Consider the following 17,943-nt stretch of genomic DNA (forward strand, 5'->3'; position numbering starts at 1 on the left):
GGTCAATTTACCCTTTTTCTTGAGGCATTTTTTTCTGAATGATTTGTTGTTTTCCTTTGTCTATTACTCTTCAAATTCATTAGTGGGATGCCTTTATTCTTCTGAAAATATATAAACAAACCCCTCTCCAACCCTAATTTTGGAGAGATTCTTTTTTTGACAAGTTATAGCTGATCAAATAAAAAAAATTTCTTAGTTTGGTAGGTTAGTTCAGATTAAAAAGCCCTGATGTTTGGTGAACTATCTTATCTCCTAATTAAGAGGAGTCTCTTGATCAAATTGAATATTATTCAATTTTGATTGTATTCGTATACCCATAGATTTTCTTCTCCTGTGGAAACAAAAGAAAAACTTCCCAACATAACACATGTCCTGGTTTCCATTCTGTTGTCAGTACATCATTATAGTATATTGTCTGAATTAATTCTCTAGTTTTTCTCCTATCCAATGTCTCTCCACAGCTGTTATTCCCTTCTCATTAGCATTTAGAAAATTCAAAGTTAATAAAGCATTATACACTCTATTTCTGGGTGTCTTTATCATCCATTGTGTTTATTTAACATATGCTTTAGAGTTCAATTTGACCTTACTATAATTGCCTGGATTGAGTGGTATATTTGTACTATGCTTTATATTATAATAAGCAAAAATTGTTTAATTTTATTAGAGAGACTGGTTATAGCATTGTCGGTTTTTATTTGTGCAGGTATAACTATGATGACCATAACTTCTTGCAAATGTGTGATTACTAAATCAGCCTTTTCTGAATTTAAAGCAGTTGCCCCTTGAAAACCCGAATAAGTGTCAATGGTGTCATCTTTTAGTTTTACAAATTCTTCAAAATGAAACACATCCATATATCAGATTTCATTTCTTTGAGTACCCTTTGGGTTATTTCCTGCAAGTGTCTGGTTGCATAAACCACAAGTAGAACATTTAATGGAAAAGTCTTTTTTAAACCTTTGTTACTGACATGATATTTTAATGAAATTCTGAGACCTTCAGCAAATTTCCAATCAATAAGTGATCAATATTCTCATTACTTTATGTTGGAGGACCTGGTAACCTGTATGGGATCAGATGTGTGATATGTATATGGGAAGAGATGCATATTTGTGATTATAGTATGTACCTGAATAAATAATGGAATCAATTCTGTATCATCTGGTATAAATTCAGTGGTTTCAATATACAGTATGACTCTGCATAATTTTAAATCAGTAACTATTTTAAGAAGTTCTTTAAATTCCCTTAGTACCATGAGAATAGCATATAATTCTGACTTTTGGACAGAATCATAAGGGCTTAGATAAACTTTACTTAAATTTTCTGATTTAAGATTTGTAACCTGCCTCTCCTGATTTATTTGCATCAGTAAAAAATGTATTCCAGTTATTTGGTGTGTCCTGTACAACACGAGGAAGGATCCAGTTCAACAGTTAGTTCTCTTTATAAGTTGAATTCTTTTGCTTTTGCGAAAGTTGTTTCAAGGAATACTCTGTCTACAATCCATTTTAATGTGATCTTGTTTACCACAATTATAACGTTTGACATTTTGATTCTTTTCCCAAACCTCTGGAAATCACTCTCCTATCCATGTATCATCATGTTAATGAGATTCTATGTTAATAGCATCTTGAATTCATTCCTCCAAAGATGCTTATCTTGCCTTTAACAGCATAATTTTCCTTTTGTATAGACAATTGGCATTATCAAAAATCTAGAGATTCAGTTATTGTTTGCCTAGCTTCTGAATTTAGTATCATTCTATTTATTGCTGAACTTAATATTTGTAAGAAATCCATAAAGATTTCCTTTGGACACTGTATAACTTTAGTAAATGACTCAATTTTCTTTCCTATTTCTCCAATTCTGTCACAAACATTCAAAACTGCTACATGGCATAAATCCAGTGTACAGTCATCATATACAGCCTGTCTTTCTGTAGTATCATAGTCTCCTTCTCCAACAATTTGATTTGGGGAGATTCCCCTACCTCTAGCTTTGTCCATTGTTCAATAATCTTAGCCTCTTCTTTAAACCAGGGACTCAGTTGTAATTGTGTACCAGTCTCAAAACTTCATTAACTAAATCTTTCCAGTCATTAGGGACAATTCTATTACAAACTGACTATGAATTTAACATTTGCTCCACAAAATGTGAATGTGTGCCATATGAGACTATTACTTCCTAGAATTTCTTTAAATTTAACAGTGACACAGGAGTCTAGTCAGCTGTCACAGAGCCTCTGCCATTTGGCAACTCCTGTAAAGTTACTGGATATATTAATGTTGGTTGTCTGAAAACTTTAGGCTATTTTCTTTTCTTATAATGCAAGGCTGAAATTGATTTTCCATTAAATTCTTCAGTGTGAATCTGAATATCTCTGTGATCTGTTTTATTAGGTTTTTCTAAGGGCTGTATCTTAGCACTCAATTAATCAACCTTTTAGTGATAAAACAAAAATGATAATGCTGACAATGTTTACAATTCATATTACATAAATTCTATCTAAATTAAACATACTTTGATTTAGTCATTCTGTTTCCAAACTGTCTAGCATATACAGAGACCCAAAGGCTTCAATTATAATGGCTTTTCCCATTTTTTAGTGTGGAAAAAAACTCTTTTAACTATTTCCTACCTTTAAAAAGTCCCAATTGCCTTACCAGATCTATCAATGATGTTGATGAAGACATGAAACTAATTGCTGCTACATAGAACAGTAAAAGCCTAACTGGATTTCAAGGCAGCTACCTAGTTTGACAGCAGCCCAAGATGGGGATTTAGGGGGAGCCTACAACTGATGGTGGAGAGAGAGAGAGAGAGAGAGAGAGAGAGAGAGAGAGAGAGAGAGAGGAGAATGATATTGAAAAACTAATAACAACTCTAGGTTTAGGCCCCATGTGTAGCTCCATTGGGAGCCCCATGTCCAGCCTTGGCCTGAGTTGTTCACTAAAATGCCTCATGAAAATGGTTTTTTTTGTGTGTGTGAATTTGTACCTCAAACATTGGGCACCAAATGTATCACAAATAATAAAAATCCAGAGACAGAAACTAGGGTTCAACCAGAAAACCAGAAAAGCCAAGCAACCAAGCCACAAAACAAGTTTTAGCTCTACCAAGGCTGGGTGACAACAAACTAAGCAGACAGAGCCTCCCTCTCTTCCCATTTTATACTCCCTTTATTACTGAAATTAAAGGTGTGTGACTCCTCAGGACTACAGTTAAAGGTGTGGACCACAACCACCTGGATTTGTTTCTACACTGATCTTGAGTAAGCCAGGGTAGCATTGAACAAATAGAGATCCATCTGACTCTGACTCCCAAATCCTGGGATTAAAGGTGTGTGCCAGCTTTATCTGACCTCTAATGACTTTAACTTTGCATCTGATCTTCAGGAAAGATTTACTTATAAAAATACAAATAATATACAACTACAGGAAGCCTGTGGGCTAACTGGTGCCTGTTGTGAGGACCTTGTTCTACTTGTACCCACTCAGACCCTGTGGGCAATCAACCTGCTGGAGAATACCTAGGACTGCAATGAGTTGGCTATTTTGTGTAAGGCTCTGCAACAGTACAGACGTACCCTACATCTACTGTGTTGCAAGGGGAAGACTGCTTGTTGTCCTAGTCACCCAGCTAGCTTAGACCCAAAACAATCACACAGAAATTGTATTAATTAAGTCACTGCTTGGCCCATTAGCTCTAACTTCTTATTGGCTAATTCTTACATATTAGGTTAACTCATTTATATTAATCTGTATATCACCATGAGGTCAAGCCCTACCAGCAAAGTCTCAGGACATTTATCTCCAGTGGTGAATCCAAAGCATCTTCCTGACTCTTCTTTCTTTCCCCCAGCACGCCATTTAGTTTTCCCCACCCACCTAAGTTCTACCCTATCAGGCCAAGCCAGTTTCTTTATTCATTAACCAATGAAAACAGCACATAGAGAGGACTCCCACATCACCTCCCCTTTTTTGTTTAGATAGAAAGAAGGTTTTAACTTTAACATAGTAAAATTACATATAACAAAACAGTTGTCAAGCAAAAACTACGGTTATAATATTTATATCTACTTTATCTTTTACCATAACTAAGGAAAGCTATAACTATAAATTCTTTAACTCCATCAAAGACTCCAGAATGATCTAATATTACCTAAGTAAATAGGAAGTGCATTATAAACAACTTCCAAATCTCTAGATTTGACACAGACATCTTGCTGCATGGACAGTAACCCAAAGTTCTTCTGTACCATTTGGGCATCCATCTTCAGCCTACAGGCTCATAGTATCCAGCAGACTTTTCCATGAAGCAGGAAATTTCAAAGACAGTTCCCCCTATATTGGCAGTTTTCAGTCATTTTCTTCTGTGTCCTGCAGAATATCTGGCAGACTCTTTCATGAAAGAGGGATGCTGAAGGATTGTCTCACCTTTAGGCAAGTTCAGCAGTCATTGCTTGGTGGGTCCAGCATGTCCAGTTTATGCAACAGTCCAGACAAGAGCAGTTTCTTGCCCAAACAGCTACCTAACTCCAAAGGAGCCTCTTCTCTCGGAGTAGATTGGTGCCGCCAGGAGCAGATGTGTCTCACTGTCATAAAAGCCTTAAATTTTTAAACATTTTAAAATCCCATAAAGGATCTGAAAGGTATCATGAAGGTATCTGAAAGATTTGAAGAATACCTATCTAACTGAAATATACCTCTATACATCTAGAAAAATCTAACTAATATGACTACAAGCTTGATTATTATAGATGATTATTTATTAACCAATATTTCTTAATTATACATTAAATTTTTAAATACAAACACAATACCTTAATCAAGATCAGAATACATATATACAGTATAATAAAATTGACCTTAAATTTTTATCAACAAACCAAAATCCATACTAATGCAAATTATTCTTATCTATATAATATCTCCCCTTAAATGGAAAAGAACATTTATAAATAATATTTGGGAATATGGGCTCAGTTTTTCCCATACTGCTTCCTGTTGTTTGGGGGAGATGTTAATCAGGTGTATCCTGTTTGCTAGGTTCATCTCAGTCAGCAGTTGGACAAAGTAGGTTTTTGAGGGTGTTCATGGCAACTTTTCAGGAGGGTGTGATCTATTAAATTATATTGGTCTAGAAGCAATCCACAAGTTCTCATCTTCTGTGAAAACAAAAGAAGAACCGCTTTTCCAAAGCACTATATCCTTAGACCCAAATTCTGAAGTCAAGATACCTTTACAATATACATGCTGGTTTAGCTTAGCAGCCCATACAATGAAATATCTCTCTGTACTTAGCTCCTGCACAGTCAAAAAATAAAAAAAAAACCCACAATATACATAATTTAGACTCTCTGTGAATTTTCAATTTTTATGTGGCTTGTTTTTCTTTACTCCTTTTAATCTATGACTATCTGTACTCTGTCTCTTTAAAGACTTTCTTTTAAAAAAAAGCATTAACTTTATCTTATGACTCTCTATACTTTTTTTCTTCTCTCTCCCAAGCCTACATACATTTATTCGACACTGTGACCCATTTAGAGGTCATTTATGTCTGAATATGTCCTATTGTGAATCTGTAATTCTTTACTGTCCAGGAACACTTCTTACTAAGGGCTTCTTAAAAACATCAGCTGCAACATTGTTAGGAGTAATATGGTACTACATATTTGCCTGCCTGAAACTTAAGCTGTACTATTAATATGATAAATATGGTACTTCCTGCTTGCTCAGCACAGTCCAGCATGGTGGAGCTGCTTGTAGCTCTGAGCCATGCACACCACTCCAATTTCAGGCACATAGCCAGTTCAAGTTGCCATCAAGCAAGCCACAGCACTCTGCTCACAAACTCTAATCAAATGCTCTAGAGCAAGACGTCCTGCCTGAAAGAGTCAGAGTTTGTGCTGGCAGGGCCCAGAAAGCCTACATTTCAAAACCTCTGTGACTTTTTTCCTGGTATGGCTGAGTCAGGAAAATCTCTCTTAAAGGAGCTGTGGCATGCCACCAGGAAACAGCAAGAAGCTGTGTTAAACTCTGTATTTTTTGTCTAGAATTACTTTTCAAGCTTTCTCAAGTTTTACATGGATATAGTCAACCACTTTGGAGTTTCAATTATTGCAAGGGAAGGCTACTTGTTCACCTCGGCCACCCAGCTAGCTTAACCCCAAAATAATCACACAGAAATTGTATTAATTAAATCACTGCTTGGCCTATTAGCTTCTTATTGGCTGACTATTACATATTAGGTTAATCTATTTCTATTAATTTGTATATCACCATGAGGTCGTGGCCTAGGAGCAAAGTCTCTCATGTCTATCTCCAGTGGTGGGCCCATGGCATCTTCCTGACTCTGCTTTCTTTTTCCCAGCATGGCACTTAATTTCCCCCACCTACCTAAGTTCTGTTCTACCCTATCAGGCCAAGCCAGTTTCTTCATTCATTAACCAATGAAAGCAAAACAGAGGGGACTCGCACATCATATTTGTGCTGCAAATTACTGACACTGATAAGAAAACCCAGGATTTTTTGGTTGCTAAGGAGGAGAAAAATCCCTACTTGACCATCCTAAGCAGTTTGAAAGCTGGAACAGTGTTGGTGACCACAAGCATTACACAGTGTAAGTATACTGACAGTCTCTAGTCTAACACACAATTTGCAAGATTCTGAAAACCTGCCTTCTGAATAGTCACTGTCATTCCTGTAGAAATCCTTGTTAAGCCATAACTTCCTGACCTTTCATTATGAGATTCTTCTCAAAATATCTCAGCAGTGTATAAACCATTCCTTACACAAGACTTTTTCTGTACTGGCAACTGGATAGCCTTAACCACACTGTAGGCCATGGTGTGAAAGCATTTATTTAGCCAAACCTTTGTCTGTAAACAAAGGTCAATAATGTTCTCTGTGTTCTCCCCCAGCCTTCCAAACTGGCAGTTTAGCTCCCTGCCTGCTCCAAGTGATTTTCTTTACCATAACTCATGGAAGCTAAATGGTTAAACCTGAGCTTTAAACTTGAAAATTGCCTTGCATTCTGGAGTCAGGTGTCCCTGCTGGTCTTCATTTAAACAACATCAAGTGCTGTTCCCTGAGGGATGGCAGCAGGTAGCAGGTGGGTGACCACTCCACGAAGGCAGCCAGACAGATAGGCACACCATGCAGAATGAGTTTGTATATAGTTTGTTCAGTAAAAGGGAAAGAAAGAGAAGAGGGAGAGAGGAGAGAGAGAGAGAGAGAGAGAGAGAGAGAGAGAGAGAGAGAGAGGAAGGAGGAAGAGGAGGAGGAGGAGAAAAAGAAGGAGGAGCGAGAGGAACAGAGGCCTCAGCCACCTCTTCTAAAGAGAAATGGGGCAGAGAGGGCACAGGCTGGAAGTAGAAGGAAGATCTGCTTGCCTTGGTGAAAGGGCAAGTGGGCAGGGCTTGCCCATTCTTAAAGGGACAGGACAGACCATGACATTATCATTTCTTTTTTATAATAAAAGAGGGGAAAAGTTAGGCACAACAGGTTAAAGAAATTGGAATGGTGAATTTTCAAGACTGCTTCTTGGTTATTTGTGGGTGCTGTCTTGGGCAGGGGAATCTGAAAAAGCTGGTTGCTTGTTGCAAAAAAAAAAAAAAAATCCGTGAGTTCCAGGGAGCCAAATTAAAGAATCCATCTTAAATAGGTCAGTTACACCCCTTTCAATTCCCTGGTTCTATAATATTTTTTTTTCCTAATCTTAACTTTGTCCTCTGTTGGAGGGCTGCTTGGCCCTGAAATAATCACACAGAAACCATATTATTTAAATCACTGCTTGGCCCATTAGCTCCAGCTTCTCAACAGCTAACTCTTGTATCTCAATCCAACCCATCTCCACTAAACTGTGTATCACTATGAGGCTGTAGCTTACCAGGAAAAGTTTCAGCGTCTGTGTCTAGCAGAACTACAGGGCTTCTCTCTAACTCCTTCTCTTTTCTCCCAGCATTCAGTTTAGTTTTCCCTGCCTAGCTCTGTTCTGCCCTTCTATAGGTCCAAAGCAGTCCTTTATTAAACAATGGTATTCACAGCATACAGAGGGGAATCCCATATCACCTTCCATTTTCTGTTTAAATAAAAAGGAAGGTTTTAACTTTAACATAGTTAAAATTACATATAACAAAACAGGTATTAAGCAAGAATTACAGTTATAATATCTATATATACTTTATCTTTTATCATAATTAAGGAAAACTATAATAATTATCTGCTCTTCAACTCCATCAAAAACTCCAGAAGGATATAATATTACCTAAATAAACAATATGTTCATTTTAAGCAACTTATGAAACTCTAAAAATGAGAGAGACATCTTGCTGCCTCAACAGTCACGCAAAGTTTTTTGTACTGTTGGGGCATCCACCTTCAACCTATAGGCCCACAGTATTTTCTGTGTCCTATAGAATGTCTGCCAGACTCTATTCTTTCATGAAGCAGAAGCCCCAAAAGTTCACCTCACGTTTATGCAAATTCAGTGGTCATTTCTCTGTGGGTCCTGTATATCCAGTTCACCAAAAAGAGCAGGTTTTTTTTTTCTACAAATGGCTAGCAAACTCCATATGGAGCTTCTTCAATGTCCATCTTCCTCTTGAAGTAATTGGTGCTGCCAGGAGTAGATGTGTCTCACTGTCGTAAAAAATCTTGAGCTCTTAAAACATTTTAAATGCCATAAAGATTTAAAGAATTCCTATCCATCTGAAATACATCTCTGTACATCTAGAAAATCTAACATGATTACAAGCTTGACTATTATAGATAATTATCTACTAACCTATATTTCTTAATTATACATTATATTTTTAAATGAGCTGAACAAACACAATACCTTATCAAAAGCAGATCTTAAATTTCTATCAATAAATCAACATACATACTGATGCAAAGTATTCATTTCTATAGCATATCCCCTTTAAAATGTAAGAAAACATTTATAAATAATATTTTGGAATATGGGTGTAGTTCTCTAGACTACTTTCTGCTTATTGGGGTGCTATTAATCAGGTCTTTCATGTATATCCTGTGTGCTAGGTTCATCTCAGTCAGCAGTTGGGTGAAGTAATTTTAGGGGGTGTTCATGGCAACCATTCAGGGGATTTTAGTCCATCAAACCACATTAGTATAGAAGGATTCCACAGGTTCTCATCCTCCGTGGAAGCAAAAGAAGAATCTCTTTTCCAAAGCAACATATCCCTGGGCCTAAATTCTGAGGTCAATATACCTTTATAATATACATGCTAGTTTAGCTTAGCAGCCCATAAAATGAAATATCTCTTTGTGCTTAGCTCCTTTACACTCAAAAAATTCAGAAAAAAACACACAATAATATACATAATCCAGACTCTCAATGTATATTTCATCTTTATGCAGCTTTTCTTACCTGATTACTTTTTAATATTTATTTTACTATCTTTACTCCTTTAATGTATGAATGTCTATACTTTGTCTCTTTCATTATTTTTTATAAACCATTTACTTTTTTTATATCTTTCTATTCTCTTTATCTTCTCTCACTTAAGTCTATGTGCATTTTTTAAACACACTGTGCCACATTTAGATGTCTTGTATGTCTGGATTTGTCTTTATTGCATACCTGTAATTATTTTCTGGCCAGAAGCACTTCTTAAAATGCTAAGCCCTTCTTATGAACTTAAGCTGTGCCATTGCTAAGGGAAATATGGCACTTCCTGCATGCCTACCCAGCCCAGCATGGCAGAGTTGCTTGCTGCCTCGAGAGTCATGCACAATGCCCCATCTCTAGGCACACAGCCAGTCCATGTTGCCACCAAGCAAGCCATAGCACATTGATCACAAACTTCATTCAAATCCTTGATCTCCTGAAAGAGCCAGAGTTCATGCTGGCAACATGGTCCAGAAAGCTGGCATTTCAAAATGCCATGGCATTTTTTTCTGCTGTTGCTGAGTCAGGAAAACCTCTCTAAATGGAGCTGTGGCATGCCACCAGCAGACTGCAAGATGCTGTGTTAAACTCTGTATTTTTGTGTCTAGAATTTCTTTTCATGCATTCCCTCTCAGGTTTTAAGTAGATTTTCTTTAACCATGTTGGTGCCAATTTGTTGCCGGGCCACTTCGTTATTCCAGCCACTTGGCTCCAAAATAATCACAGAGAAACCATATTATTTAAATCACTGCTTGACCCATTAGTTCTTGCTCCCCACCAGGTAACTCTTACATCTCAATTCAACCCATCTCCACTAATCTGTGTATCACCACAAGGCTGTGGCTTTCCAGGAAAAGTTCCAGCATCTATGTCTGGTGGGGCTATATGGCTTCTCTCTAACTCCTCCCTCTTTTTCCCAGTATTCATCATTAGTATCCATTCATTCATTAGTTTATTCTATCTAGCTCTGCTCTGCCCTGCGATAAGTCCAAAGCAGTCTTTTAATAACAAATGGTATTCATTCACAGTATATAGAGGGGAATCCCACGACAGTCCTCTGTTCTGCCAACACCTTAAACAGGTCTAAGAGACACTGGACATTTCCATACCACAAACACCAGACAGGTGTAAAGAGACCAGTTACCCCAGGATATGACCAGCAACCAGCTTTCTCAGATAATGTCCACAAATAAGCAGGAAGCAGTCTTGAGATTTTGCAGTCCCAATTCTTTTAACCTGTTGTGCCTAACTTCCTGCCTTTTTTTTATTTCAAAAAAGAGATGGGAATATAATGATCTATCCTGTCACTTCAAGAGACAAGACCTGCTCACTCCTCCCTTCTGCTGAGGCAAGTGGATCTTTCTTCTCCTTACAGTCCTGGTTCTCTCTCTTTGGAAGAGGTGGTCACTATTATGGCTCCTCTCCCTTCCTCTCCCCATTTCTGTCTCTATCTGTTTTTCTCTATCGCTCTCCCCTGCATCACTTTCCTCTCACAACCCACTAAATAAACAATAACCTAACCCTCTCTCCACATGGCATGCCTATCCGTCTCTGTCTCTCACCTGCTATGGGTCTTCATGGGACTGGCTGCCCTGCAGCCAACCTATAGAGGTCTCTCACCTGCCACCTGCTACTCTCCTGGGACCCACAGAGGCCTTGTGTGGCTCCCTGCCTGGAACCCAGCTGCCCCTTGGGGAACTCTATGCAGCTTTTATCTAAGCCATAACACTTATAGCATTAGGCTGGGTGAACAGACTATTCCAGCTGCTTTAAAAGCTTCAATAATTGCTCAAAATTTCATAAAATATTCCTACATCTCTTCTTCCTACTGCTACAATAAGTATCTGCCTTTTTCTTTAATCGAATAAGGTTATCCCACTCCTGGTTTGTTTACAAAAATATGTAGCCACATACAGAAACTTCCAGTTAGCCTATGTGAGACTAAATCTTGGAGACAAGATACTCTCTCTGGTAATTTGTAAAAATTCTACAAGGATTCTCAGTTCATTTAGAGACACCTGGGTGGATTGTACAAACATTAATTCATAAGCCCTAGCTTCTTAAATCTCTATTCTCTGCTGTTGGAGCCACAAGTATTGTGCATTAAATGTACAGATGACAAATTCCTAGACAGACCCACAAGTATACAACTTATGGGGATCTGATTGCAGAACCTAGGAAATACTTGTCTTTTGGATAGTCACTGTCAATTCTGTAAAAACTTTGTGAAGTCATTAATCTTCTCCTCTTCAAAATGGGATTCATTCCCAAAATACCTCAGCAGAGTAACTTCCTCCTGTACAGGCAATGGAATAACCTTCCATGGGGACTTAGAGTGATAACATTCACCCTTTCTTCTAATAGTCAAATCTGCATAAAGCCAATCCCACACAATTACTTTTGCTAATAAACCACGTAGGAATTTCAAAAAGATACAAAGACAGTGTGCTTGCCTTTACCAACAAACAGGTCTGGATTTCCCCAAAACTGGTTATCACAAGAGAGACTGGGATAAGTGGGTGATTCCAGGGTTTAGGGATGTCTAGTGATCTTATCTAATGGTTTGGAAGGTCAGGTATTTTCCCTTGAATGCTGCCCTTTTTGGGTGGTGTCCTCTTTTCCTGGAGCTCTGCTTTCTCAGGTCCTATCTGTTTTTTCCTATAATTCCAAAATGCTTGTTGGTATCATTGACAATATCTTTGTGGATTATATAGACTAGAAACTTTATGGGGGGGATAGCAAAAAACAGGGGACAGCAATAAATACAGCAAGAACAACAGAATCAGCAAAGAACGAGAAACAGCATAGGCATTAGAAAGAGTATAGAACGAATAAATGCGACAGATAAAAGAATTTATGTGAGTTAATTTATCTCATTTACCCTCAGACCTTAAGAGTCCGATTTTCACTTGCTGTACACGTCCTGCTCTGAACCCCAAGGAGGTGCTGAGGCTGGTACTGAAGGCCCCTGATATTCTGTGTTTAATTGCCTATGCTCTCCCACACCTTTGTCTGTCTCTCTGCCCCTGCTCATTGCTCCTTTCACTGTCTGTCCCAGCTTGCTCAGATTTCAGTAGCCTGCCACTCTCCTGCACTTACCAGGCCCTCCCCTCCAAAAAGCCTGAAAAAAACACACTAATACTTGTTTTTTAAGTTTAAACTCTACAGTTTCATTTAAAGCTAAAATCTCTCATCCTAACACTAGTAATACTTCTTCAGGTATCTTTTTGTCTTCTTTTTAAATATGAGTTTACATATTCTCTGTGTTATTATGCTATTCGCATAACAGTTTAAAATACACTCCCCCTTTCTTCACGCACAAAGCACTTGTATTAGTCTTTTTACTCTTTCTGCTTTATCTTATAATACAATACAAAGGATTCATAATTACCAAATCTTTATTTCTGATCAAGAGCTTTCATCTACATTTTAAAATATTTTCATTATTATTTTGTTTGCAAAATGTATCAGAGATAAAGCACAAGTTCCCAATGTATAAGACAGCTAACTTATAAATATTAACAGTAACTTTACTTAAATCATAAACTATTAAAGATAATTAAGAGATATAGCCTAATGATTAATTATCTAATCAACTGTTTGGATAGTTTAATTATTGTAATATTATTATATATGTATAAATACAGTATATATATTTATATGATATTTGCATATATATCATATAAATATGTAAGTAATTTAGATAAAAATAAACTGTTAAGAATAAATTTACTATAGAATAAATTTAATTATAAACTATACAACTTATGAGTTGAAAATTTGCTTAAATTATAAACTATTGATAATTAAAATTCAAATTATTGACTAATCTTATAAATATTATTCGAATATAGTTGAATGGTCTTTGAATATATTCTCTTATATATTCAAAACTACATTTATAAACATATTATTATTGATGTAAATAATTCCTTGCTTATCTTCATGCCCTTTAAAATATTTAAACTTTTCATAATAAACAAAATTATGCCTTGTTCTATTTTCTGCTAAGGCTTTCTTTTAATTATGAATACTTTGGAGTAAATTGTCCTCCCTCATGTGTTAAAAAGACAGGCAGGGTCAATTCTTCAAGTTACTCCTTTCCAAAAGTAATCTCAAAACCTAAATTTAACATCTATAATCATTGCCCCCTATAAAGCTATGGCAATATGTACTCTTTAGCCATAAGCTTAATATTTTATATTCCCTTTGGGTATTTTTAAATGTGAAACTTAAAAATCCTCTTGATCTTGATGGAGACATCTCTTTGATTTATATACATACAGCCTTCTAAACAAGAAGGGGGATGTTACTACTTTTAACTAAAATTATTTTTAGGCTTCAAAACTTCTAATATGACTAACAAAATGAGTCTCTTTGCCTCTTCTACAACATGGATTTCAATACAAACCACAAATAATAATAATAACCTGATATATCTAACTTTTTTGCCTCTTAAGAAAGGCTCTTATGAACTTTAATAAATTAATTTAGATACACCAACACCATCACAGGTAAAGATAAACTCAGAGAAGTATTACTTGTCTACAGTTTGTTTTCCCCCCCTGCCTATTTTGGGGAGAACTTTCCCTCTCTTCCTGCCCTGGAATGCCTTTCTCTCATCTGCCAAAACTGTGCCCTTAAAAATTCCAAGTATGCACCTAAGAGAAAAAATTCCTCTCTAAGATTACTTAACTTCAAGTTCTTCCATTAATACATATTTAGTCCACCAGATTTGTAACCGCTTGAAGTGTTACCGATTTCTGCAGCTCTGTGCTCTGTCTTCCAGCTCTCCATTGTCTGGACACAGACTGCTCCAGAGCTGCCTACATGCCTCACAGAGTCGGAGACAGCTTGATCTTCCCAGGTTTTTACTGTGTGTCAATTTTCAAGACTTACAATTTTGACTCATATCAGTAAGAAGCAACTTGAATGACATCTACACCCTATCTCACCATTTTACTGTATTAAGCTCTATAGCCCAGAAACTGGACTGACTTTAAAAAGGATTCTTGACTTTAAAAAAAAAAAATCCATCACTTATTGTATAGATTCTCCCCATGATTCTGTAACATAAAGGCTATCAGACAATCTCCTTAAGTATTTCTGACAATTATTCTGCTATGAAAATTTGCTATGAATATCTTGAGACAGTTGGTACTGTTTTCTCATAGCTAAAATGTTTATTACTTCCTTGACTACATATTTGATTTATCAGGTCTATTTCAACTGTAGCCTTGATTCTACAGATGTAGATCACTAACCAGGTAAACTCTGTCTAACAATGCTTCATTAAAATACAGTCTATTAATCAAAGACTAATAGATAAAACTAACATTGCTTTCTTTTAACAACTCAAATCTACAACTTTTAGACACAATTAATGACATCATGTCATACTATTATAGATTTTTTTATTACTTCTCTGTCTTAATGTAGAAGGGAGATACTCTAAAATCATATACAACTCATCTGCAAGATGACCAAGCTAATTTGCAGCTTGCCATCATTATAAATTATTGACTATTAATTTTAAATCATTATTATTCTTCTAGTAATTCCCAAACTTCTCATTGTCCACATTATTTGTTACCCAGAAAGATAAACACATGCAGCGTTTATTAAATAAAAGAAGGGGTGATATTGGTGACCACAAGCATTATATAGTGAAAGTACACTGACAGTTTCTAGGCTAACATCCAACTTGCAAGGTTTTGGAAACCTGCTTTTTGAATAGTCACTATCATTCTTATAGAAACCCTTGTGAAGCCATAATGTTCTTGCCTTTTCATTATGGACTTCTTCCCAAAATATCCCAGCAGTGAATAAATCATTCCTTAAACATGACTTTTCCTGTACTGGCAACCTTACCACACTGTGGGCCATAGTGTAAAAACATTCACTAGACCAAACATTTGTTCTCATAGTCAAATCTACACAAAGCTAGTCCTGGACAATTATTTTTACCAACAGGACTTTTTACAAAGAAAGAAGCCTTGAAAATATGTTGTCATATAAGAATATCAGTAGGGACTGGCATTGAGTAGAAGAGACAGCACAGTCTGCTCTTACTGATAAACACATCTGGGAGGCTCTGAATTTTCTAGCAGAAGACTCAGGGAGGTGTAATCTACTAGCCTTTGCTCTCCCCTAACAGGCTATTAATATCCTGTGCTTACCTTCACCTTTCATTTGGTGCAAGGTTTTAGTCTAGGAAATTAACTGTTTTTACCTGTACCCCTAAAACATACAGAAATAAAGCCTGAGTTGCTAAACCAGTCCCAGAGAAAGGAATTCCTTCTCACCTTATTGCCAGCAGATACAGTACTCCACAGTTGCCTGTTGGCTTACTGTATGTGGTAACTTGGAAATTTCCCAAACACACGCACAACTGCCACGTTTCCTGGTGTGGTTCCTTGTAGCATGGCAACTTCTGCAGCTTCCAGTTTGTGTTCTGAGTGTCTTGCTCCACGTATAGAGCTGATTTAGTTACTTTTAATATGTCAAGCAACAATATATATATTTAATATAATATATAATAATAAAGAATGAAAGAAATATGCTTTGCTTGACATATTAAAAGCAACTAAATCAATTCTAATTTCTCAGTATTTAATCGGTACCAAGGCAGGAAACTAAATCTTTTCAGGACTGTTTCTGTCACCACTGTGACTCTGCAACCATGACATCTGCTGGACAATAAAGATTATTACACCTAAAACAAATTACTGGATTTTATAACAGGTAATTAATAAATCAATATGGAAGACTACATTGATTTTGAAACTTTTAGTAACTTTTTTGCTAATACTCTGGATTTTATTCTGTGAGGATTATATACTTTTGGTGATACTTTAATTTGTTTGATATTGGGACTCAGTTTTTTTCTTCATATTCTATCATTAAGAAAGAATGTGGCACTTTTAGGAATGATACAGTTTTTCAGACTAATAATGAACAGCCAGTTGATAGGATTAATACCGTTGAAAATCAAAAGTTACCTGAAAAAATTAATACTATTCAAAAGGGTAACATTAATTTGACAGACAAAATTGAATCCATGTCTAAGGATATTGAAAAATTATCTGAAAGAATTCATACTGTTGAATTTGTCATTCAAAATTTGTTAAAATTTGTGATAAATTAACAGATAGAGTAACTCTCCAGGATGACAATCTGCACACTATCCAAGTAATGTCCAAGGATGAGGTGTTATATTTAAAGGAGAAACTTCAGACCTTAGAACCATAAGTGCAGAATGAAAGCCAGAGGCTAGGTGCCTCAATGAAATCACTAGAAACATATACAGGCCAGGAGATTCAGGCTTTACAAAAAGACAATGTTAAAAAGATTTGAAATAATTGAGGAAATTATTATTCCCTGATGAATAGGGAAAGAAGGCACAAGGATGGGATTCTATATCACCAGTAGCTGTCAGAGATGACTTATCCAGGGTTTTAGCTTCCTAATCTGTAATCAACTCTGAAAAAGCATCCAGTTCTAAAGGCCCAAAAGGAGCCAAAGAAGGTAGAGAGATACCTATAAAAAAGAATGATCTAAAAGAAATTAAGCAAGCTGTTGTAAATTATGGCTTGCATTCTGCAGAAAGGGTTGTCTTGCATATTGAAACCACTTAATTTATACCAGATGATACAGAATTGACTTCATTATATATCCAGGTGCAAGACGTAATCAGGAAAAGGCTTTGTCCTATATACATAACACACATCCAATCCCATAAGGGTCTGGCGTGTACTCTAGCACAAAGTAATGCTGAAATTGATCAATTATTGATTAGAAGTATGTTGCATACTTCAGAGTTTCATAAAAATCATCATGTCAATAGCAAAGGCTTAAAGAAAGAGTTTTCTGCTACATGGCAACAAGCTAAGGAGATTATAAAAATATGTCCTACCTGATCTTTCTATAACCAAACACTGCTACCTGCAGGAGCTAACCCGAAGGGTACACAAAGGAATGAAATCTGGCAGTTGGATATGTTCCACTTTGCAGAATTTGGAAAGTTAAAATGCGTACACCACACCATTGACACTTATTCAGGTTTTCAGTGGGCAACTTTTTTAAGTTCAGAAAAGGCTGATTCAATAATCACGTGTTTATTAGAAGTTATGGCCATCATGGGTATACCTGCACAAATAAAGACAGATAATGGTCCACCATATGTCTCTAAGAAAATGAAACAGTGTTTTATTTATTATAATATTATGCATACTATAGGTAAACTGCACAATCCGACAGATCAGACAGTTGTTGAAAGACCAAATGGAACTATAAAAGATATGTTAACCAAACATAAAGGGGTGGAAAATAACCCCAGAAATAGGTTACATGATGCTTTATTAACCTTGAATTTTCTTAATGCTAATGAGAAAGGGACAACAGCAGCAGAAAGACATTAGATAACAAAAAGTCTTCTGAATTAAATCAGACAGTATATTCCAAGGATGTGTTGACCTCACAATGAATGCCAGGAGATGTGCTATGTTGGGGAAGGGGTTTTAT

The sequence above is a fragment of the Myodes glareolus genome, chromosome 15 (genome assembly GCF_982192425.1).
Source record: "Myodes glareolus chromosome 15, mMyoGla1.1, whole genome shotgun sequence".
In the NCBI taxonomy this organism is placed as follows: domain Eukaryota; kingdom Metazoa; phylum Chordata; class Mammalia; order Rodentia; family Cricetidae; genus Myodes; species Myodes glareolus.